At 38.8% G+C, this 17444-nt stretch overlaps 1 protein-coding gene across 7 annotated transcripts in view; it reads left to right on the forward strand.

The window, feature by feature from the left end:
• PLPPR1 (phospholipid phosphatase related 1) overlaps window positions 1–17444 on the forward strand; it is a 646134-nt gene that overhangs the window by 512786 nt on the left and 115904 nt on the right. The window lies entirely within an intron of this gene.

Consider the following 17444-nt stretch of genomic DNA (forward strand, 5'->3'; position numbering starts at 1 on the left):
GTTCTAGACACAGAGATAACTACAGTTGACCCTAAACACTGTGGATTTGAATGGTATGATTCCACTTACATGCAGATGTTTTTCAATAGTAAATACTACAGTGCTAAGAGCCCATGGTTGATTGAATCCGTGGATGTGGAGGAACCTTGGATATGGAGGGCTGACTATCAGTTATACATGGATTAACCCCCACATTGCTCAAGGGTCAGTTGTTTGTATGTGAAGTTAGAGGCTTTATTCTCCTGCATAATTCTTATGCATATTTTCATATTTTCCCTACATGTCCACATATTCATAAATTATATTTTAGGGAGAGTTTAGATAAATGATACCATATTGAACCTACTTTTTGCAACTTACCTTTTCATTCAACATTATGTTTCTGAGTTTATTCAGATTGCAAGTCATTCTTTTAATTATTGCCGTTTATCCCATTATGTGAATGTATATCAAGACCTACTGAGGGATGGTTTGGTTGCATCTTTCTTATTTTCTTAATGCTTTATACCCTTACAGCTTTTTTTTTTTTTTTTTTTTTTTGCAGAAATTATCCTTATTTCTATCTCTGTATGCAGGTGTACAAGGGCTTTCCTTGGACTGACACCTAGCAGTGGAATGACTGAGAGATGATTACATTTTCCTGTTTTGTTTCTTCATTATAGAAACAATATTTTTCTACCAGTTTCTTGAAAAACCTTTGCTAAACTTTATTATTAGTTTTACTGGTGTCTGTATACTCCTTAGGTTTTTTTTAAGACAGTTATATCACCTGAAGGTATTGAACCCAGGCTCCCTGCATTGGGAGTATGGAGTCCTAGCCACTGGACCACCAGGGATGTCCCTGAAATTACTGATATTTAATCCTCCAGGATGTTGAATCTGCTGTCTCTAGCTCATAGTGGATTGTTTCTTTATAATTATTTTTAGCTCATTTTTGGCAGAGCTAAAATTCTTCTATATAATTCATGTGGGCCTTAGATTTTAAGAGTATTTCTTTGGAAAGATTTTATATGCATGTTTCTCTTGGGTTTATGTTTCTATATTCATTAGTCAAATTTTCATAATTCCACAGTATTATTAATCCAAGTTCATCTTCCATGTAATCTCCCTATGCCAGCAGGTGGATTTACATAGAACACTGTCTCTGAAGTGTCAAAAGCAAGCTTTCAGGAATTCTGGCTTTTACACAGGAGTCTCAGTTCCAACTCAGGTCCTTAGAATGTCTTATCCTCATGGGCATTAAAACCCAAACCTTGGTACTAAGACTGCTGTGTACCCCTTTCTCTATTCCCGTTTAGGTTCACTGTGTCATCATTTTACTCAGTTACCACTCCTGCTTTCAGTACCCTTTTGGATTCAGCCCATCTATGAATTAAAAAGAAAAAGGCTGACCATCGTTTGTAGGTGTTTGTGGTAGAATCTTTGCATGACTTTTTTGTTCCATGAATGCACTCATATTTCTAGTACTCATTTTCCTTCCCCAAGTCATTGTGTGTTTTGTTCTTTTTTGCATACTTGCCATACTAACTGGGTTTCTGTAACTTGCACCTCATCAAGGTTTTTTGCAGGTCCGTGGTTATCAGGCCATGTTTAACATGTGTAGGGGATGGAGGGTGGGGATCAGAGACACACAGAGCTCTCATGTGTATTTTCTCGGTGATTTTAACTCTATGAGCATAAAATTTTCTTTGTGGTAGTTGGTGAGGAGGATAGCTGCCAACCAGCCTCTAAAATTCAAACTTGCTGATATAGTAGGAGCTTGCTTCAGACCCGTCCAGAAGGCTGAAACGGTGGTAGAGAGGCTGACAAAGCAGCATGCAGCAGGAAATATCTCACGGTGGTAACATGTCAGGAGAGCACTGCTTTAGGTAATCCTTGAATGTCACAAACCAAAATGAAGGGTTAAGATATTACTGGAGAGAGAGCAAAGTTTGTAGATTAGGAGAGTAGCTAGAGAAAGTAATGGGCTGAAAGGAGGGAATTCACAGTGGGAGGACAGCAGAATAGATTGAGAAGTATGATATGTAGTGGGCAATGCAGGTAGTTCCAGAAACCAAGCCCTTGAATGTTAGAAATTCAGAAAAATGTCTCAAGTACATCTTCCAGCTAATCCTTAAAATGTACCCTTCCATGCTGGCTAAAGCCTGTTAAATGGAAAGCCCTTGACAAGAAAATAATGACTTGATTGACCAGAACACAAACTTTCCTGTCACTAATGAGAGGGAACTTCAGAATCACTAAAATTCAAATATGGTCCGCAGTAATACTTCTGGCCAGCTTTTGGCTCTTTGCTGATCTTGTTCTAGTGGTGCAAGTAGTAGAGCAAATGCTGAACTAGACAGAAGCTTAGAAAAGTCAGAGGCAGCAGGAAGAGCAGTAGAAGTTTACCAGCCTGTAACGTGAAGACAAGGGGGACATCTACTTCCCATCCTCATTTTTATTCCTTGAACTCAATAATACTAATTTTTGGTGAGGATAAGTGTACAACAAAGTAGCTTCCAAAAAGTGATCAAAACAAGCAAATATTCTTTGTGATTTTTATTCTTAGTCCCTGTTTCTCTCTCTCTCCCTCTGCCTTCCCTACCTCCCTCTCTGCCTTTTAGTCTATTTCTGATCCCCTTTTCTCTGTCATTTTAGCAATACCTCTCATGCTTGAGGATCTAAAATGGAGAATCTCCCTGAGGGGAAAACACACTCAAATTTGTGACTGAAATGTAACTTTTCCCTAAAAATAAGAACACAAGTTGTTTGAGATCTCCCATGCCCCCCAAATCAATACCTAACTCTATTTTTGCAAATTACTTAGGGCTGAAATACCCTTTTTACAAATCTCTCCAGGTTATCAGTGGATACCTCTTGAGACAGTTTCACTGCATGCTCTGTAAACTTGTGAACAATTCAGTCAAATCTCTTTCCAACATATTTGTGCTAACAGCAAAACTCTAAATGGAACTTAGCTTCCTTGGCAGACAGTATTAAGTATCAGGAGTTGGACATAACGAATGTAATCATTGCTTGATATGTACAAATGTGACAGTTTTATCATTTTGATGGTTGCTTGTACTTGCAGTTGTTACTGCCTTTTCTTGACAACTCACTTTTCTCAGCTGCAACCTACTAGGTGATTGTCATAAATCCCAGCCTGAAGATAAATACTCTCATGAAGTTCTGCAAGAACTTGATTCTGAGTGTCTTTCTCCAGGGCCAGAAGTTAAGGAATTTCCCCTTGTCATTTCTGGACAATGAGTGCCATTTCAATGTCTCGCTTGTTTCATGTGCCTCCGATTTTAAAGGAAGGGTTGCTTGGCTTTGCTTTCTGCTGTTTACTTGCAGGTGCAAAGATTTAGCAGCTGTGATTGCCTTGTTTCTGAGTCTTAAATTGCATTTATATTTAAGTCACATTGAGATCTTTTTCTCCATAAAAGAAATCAAACTGCTGGTTTTTACAAGGAGAAAGTATCAAAACTTATCCTCATACAGAGTAAAGTAGAACGAGAAAATAACTTGATGTCAGAAGCAGTGAGTTTGAGTCCTGGCTCTGCCATTTACTGCTTGTATAAACTTGGGGACCTTCTTTGGCCCTCAGTTGCTTCATCTTTGAAGTAGAAATAAAAATAACTTCTTCCTGAACACTTTTGAGAAATGAGGTAATGCGTCTGAAAGTGCTTGTCAAGTAATAAGTGGTTAAAAAGTGTTAGCACAAAAATAATTTAAAATAATAAGTTCTACCTACTATAAACCAGAAAACAAAAACAGCAAAGATTAAAAATAAAACTAACCAAACACACACACACACACACACACACACACTAAAACCCTGACAATTAGGGAGGAAGTCTGGCAGTTTAATCCCCAAATATGCAACATCACTGGGCTTAGGGGGATAATGTTTTTAGAATATATTGAGATGTTATTGGATGTGGCGTTTTAAAAGCAACGAACAATCCGTGGTCTTTTAACAATTGCAGTGATAAAAGCACATTATAAAGTACTTTCCCATGCATTTCCTTATTTAATCATTATTTTGACTAGTGTTTTCAGTACTGGGGTAAAAGGACAATGCCAATCTCTAGGTATCTATTTTTCATAGTATGAAAATACCAATATTGATTTTAAAAGTTAAATATGGTTACCATCACCCTTTATCCTTGTCATCAGATGCCCTTCCCAATGAATGAAGTCTCTTCTATTCTTCAGCACTGAGTCTCTCCAAGGTGAATATTTTGGGATCAAGGTCCCAGTTAAATCTTCATGAGGGGAAAAGAAGTTAAGAATAAAAAAATGAATCTGGCTCCAGAGGACAAAAGATCAAGAGAGGAAGAAATATAGTTCTGGGGAAAATCAGATGGTTGGACTCCAAGACCAGCTAGGAGTTGGGCCTGGGAACCTCCCAGCCCCTTCTCTCTCTGACCCCCTTACAATACCCTCCTCCTGTTTTCCTTACTGGTCTACTCCTACTCCCACCCTTTCAAACTAATGAAAAGCTCAATCTAACTCCAGGGGAGGGGGAGTTATAAATCTCCAAGAAATATAAGAAAAGATGAGCAAACTCACTGGTAATCTAAAAGTGATAATGATGATAACTATGCCATGAAGGAATTTTGAATAGAGCAGGGATGAGGTCAGAATGAGAGCAGCTTTGCTCTTGTCAACATTTTAATGAAATATATAACTCTCTGCATGCATCTCATGATGTAAGTTATTCAGATTTCAGATTTCTTGAAATCCCCTAATGTGTTGTACCATTGTGCTCAGTCACTAAGTTATGTCGGACTCTGTGCAACTCCATGGACTGTAGCCCACCAGGCTCCTCTGTCCGTGGGATTTTCCAGGCAAGAGTACTGGAGTAGGTTGCCATTTCCTTCTTCAGGGGATCTTCCTGACTCAAGGATCAAACCCTCATCTTCCGCATCTCCTGTATTGGCAAGCCAATTCCTTACCATTGAGCCACCTGGGAAGCCCATTATACCACTAAATATATCATATTTGACATTTGCATGGTGTTCTGTTATAAAACTGGAGTCCTGAAAAACATCAATAGGAAAATATTGACTTTTTTCAATAGAAATATGTCTTTTAAAATTTCAAAATGAAGAAACTGAGATACAGAGAAATTAATTGGCTTACTCAAGGTCACACAGCCAATAGGTGTTAAACTTGGGATTTTAATTCAGCATACCTTCATATCTTATGTTCTTTCCACTGCATATATGTAGGCATGATAATCACTGGCCTCCTGGTCACATGGAAGGAGGGAACTTTCTCCTCTGGAGAAAATAACGTAGGGTAAGGAAGTCCTTTCAGAGGCCAGAATCCAAACATAGAAATGTTGAAGTGTGAATTTCCCTTTCTACAAGCTTCCGTGCTTTAAGAGCTTAATGAGTATTGTTATGTTTAAATCCAGGTAAATCTCAACTATCTAGAACGCTTTCAAAGTGGGGCGTTTTAGAAAATTTGTTATTGGATTATAGTTGATTTAAAACTTTGTGTTACTTCCTGCTGTACAGCAAAGTGCCATTCAGTCCAGATTACTGCAACTTTGTAGCATAGTCTAAAGTCAGGGAGCCTGACTGCTCCAGCTCCGTTTTCTTTCTCAGGATTGCTTTGACTATTCAGGGTTTTTTGTGATTCCATACAAATTGTAAAATTTTCTGTTCTAAGTCTGTGAAAAATGTCATTGATAATTTGAAAGGAATTACATTGAATCTGAGGGTTGCTTTGGGTAGTAAAGTCATTTTCACCATATTGATTCTGCCAATCCAAGAGCATGGTATATCCCTCCATCTGTTGGTGTCGTCTTGGATTTCTTTCATCGGTTTCTTATAGTTTTCTGTATATAGGTCTTTTGCCTCATTAAGTAGGTTTATTCCTAAATATTTTATTCTTCTTGTTGCAGTGGAACACGAGTTTGTTTCCTTAGTTTTTCTTTCTGATCTTTTGTTGTTTACTGTATAGGAATGCAAGAGATTTCTATGTATCAATTTTGTATCCTGAAATATTACCAAATTCATTGATGAGCTATAGCAGTTTTTTGGTTAGCACCTTTAGGATTTTCTGTGTATAATATTACATCATCTGAAAACAGTGACAGTTTTACTTCTTTTTTTCAAGTTTGGATTTCTTTTATTTTTTTCTTCTTTGATTGCTGTGACTAGGTCTTCCAAAACTATGTTGAATAAAAGTGGCAAGAGTGGACACCCTTTCTTTTCCCTGCTCTTGGAGGAAATGTTTTCAGGTTTTCACTGTTGAGTATGATGTTTGCTGTGGATTTGTTGTATATGGTCCTTATTATGTTGAGGTAAATTCCATATATGCACACTTTCTGGAGAATTTTGTTATAAATTAGTGTCGAGTTTTGTCCAAAGCTTTTTCTGCATCTATCGAGATGATCATCTAGGTTTTGTTCTTCAGTTTGTTAATATGACGTATCACATTAATTGCTTTGAATAAATTGAAGAATACTTGCATCCCTGAGATAAATGTCACTTGATCACAGTGTATGAGCCTTTTAATGTTTTGTATTCAGTTTGCTAGTATTTTGTTGAGGATTTTTGTGTCTGTGCTCATCAGTGATACTGGCCTGTAATTTTCTGTTTTGTGATGTATCTGTCTGATTTTTGTATCAGAGTGATGGTGGCCTTATAGAATGAGCTTGGGAGTGTTCCTTCCTCTGCAACTTTTTGGAAGAGTTTCAGAAGGGTAGGTGTTAACTCTTCTTTAAATGTTTGATAGAATTCACCTGTGAAGTCATCATGTCCTGCACTTTTATTTGTTGGAAGTTTTCCATCACCATTTCGATTTCAGTACTTGTGTTTGGTCTGTTCATATTTTCTATTTCTTCCTGGTTCAGTGTTAGAAGGTTATACCTTTCTAAGAAGTGGTCCATTTCTTCTAGGTTGTCCCTTTTATTGGTACGTAGTTGCTTGTAATAGTATCTTATTCTTTGAGTTTCTGTGGTGTCAGTTGTAATTTCTCCTTTTTCATTTCTAATTTTATTGACTCGAGTCCTCTGTCTTTTTCTTAATGAGTCTGGCTAAAGATTTATCAACTTTGTTTATCTTCACAAAGAACTAGTTTTTAGTTTCATTGATCTTTGCTATTATTTTCATCTCTATTTCATTTCTTTCTGCTCTGATCTTTGATTTCTTTCCCTCTCTCACTTTGGGTTTTGTTTGTTCTTTCTCTAGTTGCTTTAGGTGTAAGGTTATGTTGTTTATTTGGGATTTTTGTAGTAAGATTGTACTGTTATAAACTTCCCTCTTAGAACTGCTTTTGCTGTGTCCCATAAGTTTTGGATCATTATGTTTTCACTGTCATTTGCCTCTAGATTTTTTTTTATTTCTTCTTTGATTTCTTCAGTGATCCATTGGTTGTTTAGTAATATATTATTTAGCCTCCATGTGTTTCTGCCTTTTACAATTTTTTCCTGTAATTGATTTCTAGTCTCATAGCGGGTAGTCAGAAAAGCTGTTTGATATGATTTCAGTTTTCTTAAATTTACTGAGACTTGGTTTGTGGACCAAGATGTGATTTATCCTAGAGACTTTTTCATGTGTACTTGAGCAGAAAGTGTTTTCTGCTGCTTTTGAATAAAATATCCTATAAATATCAATTAAGTCTATCAAGTCTAATGTGTCATTTAAGGCTTGTGTTTCCTTATTATATTCTGTCTGGATGATCTATCCATTGGTGTAAGTAGGGTGTTAAAGTCCCCCACTAATATTGTGTTACTGTTGATTTCCCCTTTTATGACTGTTAGCATTTGCCTTATGTATTGAGGTGCTCCTATGTTGAGAGCATATATATTTATAATTGTTATGTCTTCTGGGATTGATCCCTTGATCATTATGTAGTGTCTTTCCTTGTCTCTCTCTTATACTAGTCTTTGTTTTAAAATTTATTTTGTCTGATTTGAGTACTGATACTCTAGCTTTCTTTTGGTTTTCATTTACATGGAATATCTTTTTTCCATCCCCTCACATAGTAGGGCATTTTATTTGGAGGTTTAAGTTAGCTGATAAAAATCAGACCCTTTGACTTTAATAACTGCTGTTAAATAACTTTCTTTTAAACTTGTGTTTCAAATGATCAGAAGCATACTCTACATAATAGAAAATAATACCTTTCAAGTAATCAGCTATATAAAACCTTAAATTCTGGCATTATGTGGTTCAGATTTAAAATAATAATAAGACATCACTGATATAGTTGAAGCTCCCATGTACTCTTCCTTTACCGGATCCCATTTTCATTGTCTCTTCAGAGGTAACCACTAAGCTGAATTTGTTAGACATAGTTTTCTAAGCTTTGAACACTTTTCTAATATGTGTTCACTTTGTGCTTTAGTAAGTTAGAAAGGCTGAACAATTATATTTATTTTTTAATGTTAAAGTACTTGATCATGAGTTGTGTTTACATGCTATTCTATTATAGGTGTAGATATTTAGGAGATTGAACCAAACACATAATGTCCATGGCTTTATATAATAGGTTGGCATTTTAAAATAATCCCAGCTAAAACTTACAGTCAGTGTGGGATAGGTTTTGGCACAATAATAGACAGTTATTGTGGTTAACACACAAACTGATTTCTCAAACTGCAGATTCTTTGCAGTTGGTGGGAGGATTCTGACCATCCCAGTCACTGAGACCTTTCCTGTTGGAGGCATTAGCTCAACACATGTTTCCATGATCACTTTGGCAAACCGGAGCAAACATGCACATTCACAACACAGACTCCAAAACTTCATATATATATAGTTAATATCGGTCACTTCCACCCACATTTCAAGAGCGCAAGCAACAAAACTGTGGCCATGCCCAAGTTCAAACAGGGTGGAGAAGTACATCCTACAAATGTGTCAAAGAGAGAGGGATGTTCTGTAGCCTAAATGACCACCACAATGCCCTTGTGATTTTCCTTCCCACTAAAAGTTGTGTTCCAAATTGTTCAGATAATAAGCTTTACTTAGCCACGTTCTATTTAATAGTGACATTTGCATGTGTTTGCTGAGTTCTTTTGTCAAATGATTTATGCAGTTGATGTGACTGATAGGGACAGTTCCCTGTCACTGATGTGTTTAGGTAGAGACTGATCTGCCAAGCAGTAGGAGGCTAAAGAGGAGACTTGAATACCACATTGTACTGTGCTTAGTCCCTCAGTCATGTCCGACTCTTTGCGATCCCATGGACTGTAGCTGCCAGGCTCCTCTGTCCATGGGGATTCCCCAGGCAAGAATACTGGAGTGGATTTCCATGCCCTCCTCCAGGGACTCTTCCCAACCTAGGGATCAAACCCAGTTCTCCCACATTGCAGGCGGATTCTTTACCATCTGAGCCACTAGGGAAGCCCAAGAATACTGGAGGGATAGCCTATCCCTTTTGCAGAGGATCTTCCCGACCCAGGAATCAAACCGGGGTCTCCTGCATTTCAAGTGGATTCTTTACCAGCTGAGCTACCAATACCAAACTAGTGACCCTTATTCCCTTATAACCCTGAGTCCCTGTCCTAGTGAGACCATCCAAGGATGACAGTCCTAGTGAGAACCATCCACACACAAGTACCATTTCCCAGGTTTTGCCCAAGAATGCTTTCCTTAATTCAGCCACCTACTTTGTGGATTTTCCAGACCACCTTATATTCCCATATGCTATAACATGTGGTAACATGTTCCTTACCACCTTCCCTAATAATTGACATAGCACCTTAAACCAAGCATCCTTCGTAATGTTGAATGAATACACCAATACTCTGATCCTCATAGAATTTTATATTCTGCCTCTATAGGTTATGAGCCCAGACAATCAAGCCAAAATAATAGCAGAGTCTGGAACGAACATGTTATATTTTTTAAGAACTATAAAAGCATCTTGTCCTACTGCAGTGTATTATTTTGTACAGAGTGCAGGTGAATTCATTCTTTGCTTTGTGATGCCTTTTTTCTTTTACAAAATCCTTTAAATATAATTTGAAGCAGTCTAAGCTGTCATTGAGACATGTGGCTGGCCAAACTCTTTGCATTTCTCTTGAATACTAATTCTAAGATTATATCAAGGCTAATTTTTAAGCCAATACAATGTTATGATCATTTATTCTAAAAGCAAAGCAAAACCCCTTGAATTTGAATCTATTTCACAGCATATAAAAGTCTAATTTATAGGAATGTTAAAATAGCAATCTGTAGGGAGAAGCAGCTTGGCACTGTGTCCCAAGATCTTCAAGACTTTGTATTCCCCTTTTTACCCCAAAAGCACAATCTGCTTTTTTTTTTTTTAATTGAAGCATAGTTGATTTACAGTGTTGTGTTAATTTCCACTGCAGAGCAAAGTGATTCAGTTGCACATATATACATTCCATTATGGTTTATTACAGGATATTGAATATATTATAGTTCTATGTGCTATACAGTAGGACCTTGTATATCCATTCTGTATATGCTAATTTGCATCTGCTAACCTCAAACTCCCACTCCATGCCTTTCCCACACCTCCTCCTACTTGGCAATCACAAATCTGTTCTCACTGTCTATTGCTCACACATGCTCACAGAGGATTCCAGCAGCCCCCTAATCTTCCCCGGTTAAGCCTGGAATTGATACCCATGCTCGTAAAGCAGTCTCTGGGCTCTTGTTACCCAGAGAATCAGAGAATTTTGTTGATCAGCTCCAGCCATACATATCTATTTTCTCAAACAAAGAAGCCACATAAAGATGCCTCAGCCCTGCCACTGCTGGCTTTGCTGTCCTGGGAAATGCTAAAATCTCAGCCACGGGTGGGTGTGGGTGTTAGTCGCTCAGTCATGTCCAACTCTTTGTAACCCCATGGACTGTAGCCCTCTAGGCTCTTCTGTCTGTGGATGGGTAGCCATTCCATTCTCTGGGGCATCTTCCCAACTCAGAGTTTGAACCCGGGTCTCCTGCATTGCTGAGAGAGGGCATCAGAGGGCAGACAGACTGAAACCACAATCACAGAAAATTAACCAATCTGATCACATGACCACAGCCTTGTCTAACTCAATGAAACTAAGCCATGCTGTGTGGGGCCACCCAAGACGGACGGGTCATGGTGGAGAGGTCTGACAGAATGTGGTCCACTGGAGAAGGGAATGGCAAACCACTTCAGTATTCTTGCCTTGGGAACCCCATGAACAGTATGAAAAGGCAAAAAGATAGGACACTGAAAGATGAACTCCCCAGGTCAGTAGGTACCCAATATGCTAATGGAGATCAGTGGAGAAATAATTCCTCATTTGAAAAAACCCTGATGCTGGGAAAGATTGAGAGTAGGAGGAGAAGGGGATGACAGAAGATGAGACGCTTGGATGGCATCACTGACTCAATGGACATGAGTTTGGGTAAACTCCGGGAGTTGGTGATGGACAGGGAGGCCTGGCGTGCTGCAGTTCATGGGGTTGCAAAGAGTTGGACACAACTGAGCAACTGAACTGAGCTGAATTGAACTCCTGCATTGCAGGCAGATTCTTTACCATCTGAGCTACCTTTGTCTCTGTGGAGGATAGAAAAGAAATTCTGTTCCCAACTCAATGTCTCACTTCATCACCAGAGCATCAGGAGGCTCTGATGTGTCTTTACAACCTTCTGTTCACAGGACTCAGATGTGAATCTGTGTACTCATGGAAGAACCAATGCCTAAAACACACACACTTGTCTCCTCTATTTGCATTTTTCCTTCCCCCTTTTCCATGCAAATTAGCTCAAAAAATAACATTTTGTAGGCCATCAGCTGCATTAACTTCTCAGACATGCTGGATGTGTTCAGGTCATGGCAGTAGATATTGTAGCCTACAAGCCAGAGAACCTCTGCATTCAAATTCTGCAGCACAGCTGTAAAATGTGATGCCATTTTGGAAATACAGATATGTAGCTATATAACTAGAAAGAAAAGTATGTGCAAAAGCCAGTGTTCGCCTCTGGGTATTGGTGTTAAAAGTACGTTTTTTTTTCATAGAACTTTATTACTTTTTCTATCAGAAAAAAATAACTTCCTTTTAAGAGTACACTAAGTCACTGATGTGTGTAGTATGAAATATGAAAATACTGTTGTTTAAAGGTAGAACCCGGCTACTTCTTCTGTAGATTGAAAACTCCTTCACAAAAAATCTGTAGTCTCATTCACTTCTCAATATAGAATTAATTGAAACAATAGTGAAGGTTGCTCTTTCTAACACTGGATTTTTTTTTTTTACAATACATACTATGTGTGTATCACTAATAAAAGCGTTGGGAGTATCAATGTAAATATTTATAATCATGCTTCACTTGTCAGTTTCATTTAGAAAAACATATTTAAGAAAATATTTGAGTGCTCTGGGTTCTTCTCTGGTTATAGACTGGTATATTAGATGGTTCATTGTATAAGAGAATAATTGTTCTTATCTTTAGTTTTAAAATCACTGTCTTTTCTACACATATTTGTGGAACTGTATTTTTCTACTCAACTGGCAGCTCTGGCCCAGATGCCTACAGTGGTTGCCTCCTTTGTGCCTGTAATGTGAATGGAGTAAAGAATCCTTGTCCCACTCCTGCCCCTGGACTCTTACCAGCTTCAAAAACTTCTCTCCTCACAGTTAATAATAAAGGCTCTTAGTGCTAAATGGGGCCCTAGATCATTGTGCAGATCTCTCTTGTTTCAGATAAAATAATTGAGATTCAGTGAGGTTTAGTGACTTATCAGAACTCACATAGCTGATTACTAACTGAGTTGGTGACCAAAACCTGTAACTCTTGACCCACTCATAATCAATAGCAAATGAAATTAATTGTTCATAGCCAAATAATTTCAAAAGCAGAAATATAAAAAGCATTTCCAAATATGTACATCAAGAACAACTATATAATATATATTATGTTATATCTCAGTCTACTTAATGCAATATTAGGAGGAGCCTTCAAAAGTGTTAGATCCCAAGGCCTACGGAGATTCCATAACAGCTCTGACTCACCTTCTGAAGGCACCAGGGAAGCATCCTAGAGGAAGTTCATTTAGAGCAGTACTTGAGGACTAGTGAGTCTTCACTCAAGTGAAGGAGGAGGAGGAGGAGTCTTCCAGGACAGAGAAACAGTGTGGCATGGGCCAAGAACTAAGGATCGACAGAGAACTTGAAAAGCTGAAAGAGTTTTTAGTAAGGCTGGAGCTTAAAAGATAAAACAGGGATTAGTGACAGAGAAGAGGCCAGGTCATGAATTGCCTTACGGGCCATAGTAAGCAATGTATTCAACCTCAAGGCTTTGGAAAATCAGGATGCTCCTGGATATTTTTAAGTTTATGAAAGTGAAAAAAATGTATTAGTCTCTCAGTTGTGTCTGGCTCTTTGTGACCTCATAGCCCGCCAAGCTTCTCTGTCCATGGAATTTTCCAGGGAAGAATACTGGAGTGGGTAGCCATTCCCATCTCCAGGGGATCTTCCAAACCTAGGGATTGAATGGAAGTCTCTTGCATCACAGGTGGATTCTTTACCATCTGAGTCAAGTTTATACATTACCTGATAAAATGAGATGTCAGCAAGAAGCAGTGATGAGAACCTGGAGCTGAGGATAGGAGACATGAGCTCAGGTTTGCACTACATACAGTAGACACCATCTCTCCCCAGACGGCAGAATAGCATTCATAGAGAGGTGAACAAGTGTCAAGACCCTAGGGCCCTCATTGCCCACTCTCCATAATATCAGAGAGATGAGAAGAATGTGAAAGGAATTATACTTCATCAAAAAAATTCTGAGCATAGCAAACTACTTTTAGAAGTACCATGTCACCTTTTATCATAACCTAGGAAATTTTGAAAACGATGGTGTCAGCAGTTGGTCTGGCTTTGACACTTCCCAAAGCTGAACAGGTATATGTGCAGGCTCCCTTTAACAAAGGCTTAAAGATATCTTTTCCTAAGAATCCTGACCAACATATGTAGGTACAATGATTTCATTTTCTGTTTCAATATCCCCTTTTCTTATTTCCTCCCTCCATTCACTCCTGCTCATCACACCATCTTGTGGGAAAAGTATGATCACTCCAGAATAAGGGTATCTGACAATTTTGCTCCTGACCCATGATCAGATGGATGAATCTATATTTAAAGTGATTTTCCAGAATTAGACTTGCAAAGTGCTAACCCATTCACATACTCTCATTACATTCCCTTCATGAGCAACAGCTTATATTTGAGAAAATGAGACATAGGGAAGTAAGATCCACCTGCGGTCAAGTTAGGATTCTTTTTCCTCCAAGACACTGGTGAGCACACATGGGGATGAATTCATGGTGTTTGGTGTCACTGGCCAGAGTCACACAGTGGCCCAGGGGCCACTTGCTCTGAAACAACAGTTAGATGCTTGTTGAAATTCAGGTTGCTGAATCTAATCACTGATCTTATTCAGTATGGAGGTGGGAGGTGGGAGGCTAGAGATATGTATTTTTCTACATTTTTAGGTCATTATGTGCAGTAAATTTGACTAAGTTGATCAATAAAGCAGTTCACTGTGAACATGGTGCAGCAGATGCAGGCAGCACTCTGCTCTGCCCATTTTTCTCACTTGCAAACAGTCCTGAACAGACATACAGGTTTTTCTATCTTGTCCCCAGCTTGTCTCTAGCTGTAGAAATGTGTGAGACCTAACAAGTTGAGGAGGCCGTGATTGCTGGGGTGTTACACCAGGTTCCCCTTGACCAATGAAGAGGGCATGATGGTGGATAAACTACCTTCCTCACTCCTCAGCGGGACTATTCTGAAAGGGGTTTGATATCAACTCTGAGAGGTTCCCAGCAAGATTGAATGCCAGCTGCCCCTAGTGGTAACCTTCTCACTAATGCACTGTTATTGTCTTTGTCCTCCCTTCCTTGTCTCCCTTCCCCATCCCTCAGGTGTTTCCCAGATCATTTCACAAATTAATGAGTTGCACCCACATCACTGTCCACTTTGAGGGGGAAACCCAGACTAAGGCAGATAATATACTGTATGTGGAGTGGAAAAACTTTATTACAGCCAAATTAGGGAATGAGAGTTAAAGAATGGAGGGTAAAAATTTTTTAAGAAATTTGATAAAGGAAATTTTATTAAATCCACCTAATCAAAATGGAGTCAGTTCAAGCTGTTGTATTTCTCACACTGTTTTCTATTATTTTTGTATGGGTATACATCCTTCTATGAAGTTTGATGTGTTCAACATCCTTCCCAAAGTATCCTCATTATTTTATATTACATCCTTCAACTTTTTCTTGAAAATATTCAGATTTTTCTGGAGATAAATATTAATTCTGTGTATGCTAGATGGAATTTAGATAACTTAGGAATCAATTTTCCTTTGATAGTAAACAAAAGGATGCTTAGCAAAAAAAAAAAGAAGAAGTAGTATTTTAAAGACTCATTTTTCCCTGAAACTACATGTTATTTGACCCGAACAATTGAGGACATGATTGTTCAAACTCATTTCTGCACGTCCTAAGGCAAAACACTTTGGAGCTGAATTTTGGTGTGCTTTTTTTCCAGCCCTAAAGGATGGCAGCATGGTGTTTGGGGAGAAGCATGGGTTTGTGGGTCTGACAAAATAGCTGAAATACCTTACTAATCATCTCCTAGTTGTAGTTTTCTCATTTGTTACAGGGTACTAATAATAATAATACTAGTAATACCTACTTCACTAGGTTGTTTTACAGATTACATAGTGTTTTTCAGGTGCCTGGCACATGGAAGGTAGGTGCTTACCTTACTACTCATTAGCTCACCAGACAGCCCAGCTAGAACCACACACCATGAACAAGCCAGTATTTATCAACTCAGGAATGTCCTCAGGGTGTCTTATCATCTACTTCTATTTAGCTTGCTCTGCTCCATCATTTTTATTCAGTAACTGTCCTGGGCTGAAGGAGGGTTATTTATAGGATTCTGTGTAGCCAGTGTCTGCAGCCTGCAAACATTTGTCTGACTGGCAGTCACCAGCTCGAGTGCAAACCCAAATGGCTAACGTGTCAAGCTAATGACATACACAAAATTTAACTGTTTAATTTGTTTGCCTTCCATGGAAATTAATCTATTTGGGCAGAACTGAATGAAAAGACAGATAGTTCTGACACTCTTCAAACACAAGATGCAAAATAGCTAATTAATCTTGTCCAGCCAGTCTGGGGGTCTATGTACCTACCCTTGTCACTAAAGAATAAGCCTGGGTTGTATGAAATCTTTCTCTTTAGATTGGTCATTCAAGCGTGCATTGTAAGGGATGACAAAGTCTGTGAAATGTATTAATATTTCCAAGCGAAATCAGTACCTTGATTGTTTGTTTGACGTATGTAATCTTACTACTTAGGTTGTTTGACGCCTTTTTGCCAAGGGGTACTTTGTGCTGAGTTCTTAATGGCAAACTCTACTTTTCGTTGTGAGATTCTTGCATTAGTGAACATAAGTTTATTGTATGTATCCCTAGTATCCCTCCAAAGTAGACAGTCATTGCTGGTCTTAACCTTTGTGGTTATATTCCTAGAGGTCTTATCTTTTGAGGGTTAGGATGGTATCTGCTTGCTCTTCCTATCTCTGATACCAATTATATAACAATGATTTGTACAGAGTATAAATGCTTCTTTTAGGTTGGATTCCTCCAGAACAGTCTCTAAAACCAAGACTTGAGGGCAAATAGTTTGAAAGTACCTGTTACAAATGGAAAAGGATGAAGCTAAGACACAGTACATTGAGGGCAGGTGCCCAGGGTGGAGAACTGGGCGCAGTGCATGCTGGAGACACCTAAGATATGCCTCAGAGTTACCCCAACCAAGGGGCGAGGAAGCTGGTATATTTATCATCTGGTATCTGCATTGTGGTTCAAGGTTTCCTCCAAGGGGCATTGATTCCTGGGGACTCCAGCCAGCCCTGCACACAGCCAGCACACTCCCGCATCTCAGGAAGCCCTCAGGCAGAGGGTTGCTTTGTGAGAAAATAGCAAGTGCTAAGGGACTGTGAGAAGGGCACCAGCTGCCTCTGCTGTAATGCTCAATAAACTCTTCTTGCACAGAATTGAATGGAATTTTCCCAGAGCTATAAGAAATGTCAAATGACTCTAAGACCTGAAATCACTGATTTTTACTTACCTCCTGCAGACGTGTGTTTTCAGCAGTATCAACTTTGTCAGGGCTGAATGATTTGGGGGCAATGCCATCTCTAAAAGCACCAGGAGGGCAGTGTTTATTCTGACTCCATCACACCGGTGGGCTGTCTTACATACCCAGGCTATATTGCAGATAGAGCAATAAAAGTACTTTTTTATGCTATTTAAACTAAGCAGTATGGGATCTCAGTAGAGACACCAGGGAAGAAAGACTGTATTGTCCTTTGGGAAGAGTACTGGGCCAGGATTTGGGGGATTTAGGTATTTATATTCTTTCTCACATGACCTCACGTGGCCTTACAGAAATCACGTTGAACCTTCTAGCCTCATTTGCTG

The sequence above is a fragment of the Giraffa tippelskirchi genome, chromosome 1, assembly GCF_054371585.1.
Source record: "Giraffa tippelskirchi isolate mGirTip1 chromosome 1, T2T-mGirTip1v1.2.pri, whole genome shotgun sequence".
Taxonomy (NCBI): Eukaryota; Metazoa; Chordata; class Mammalia; order Artiodactyla; family Giraffidae; genus Giraffa; species Giraffa tippelskirchi.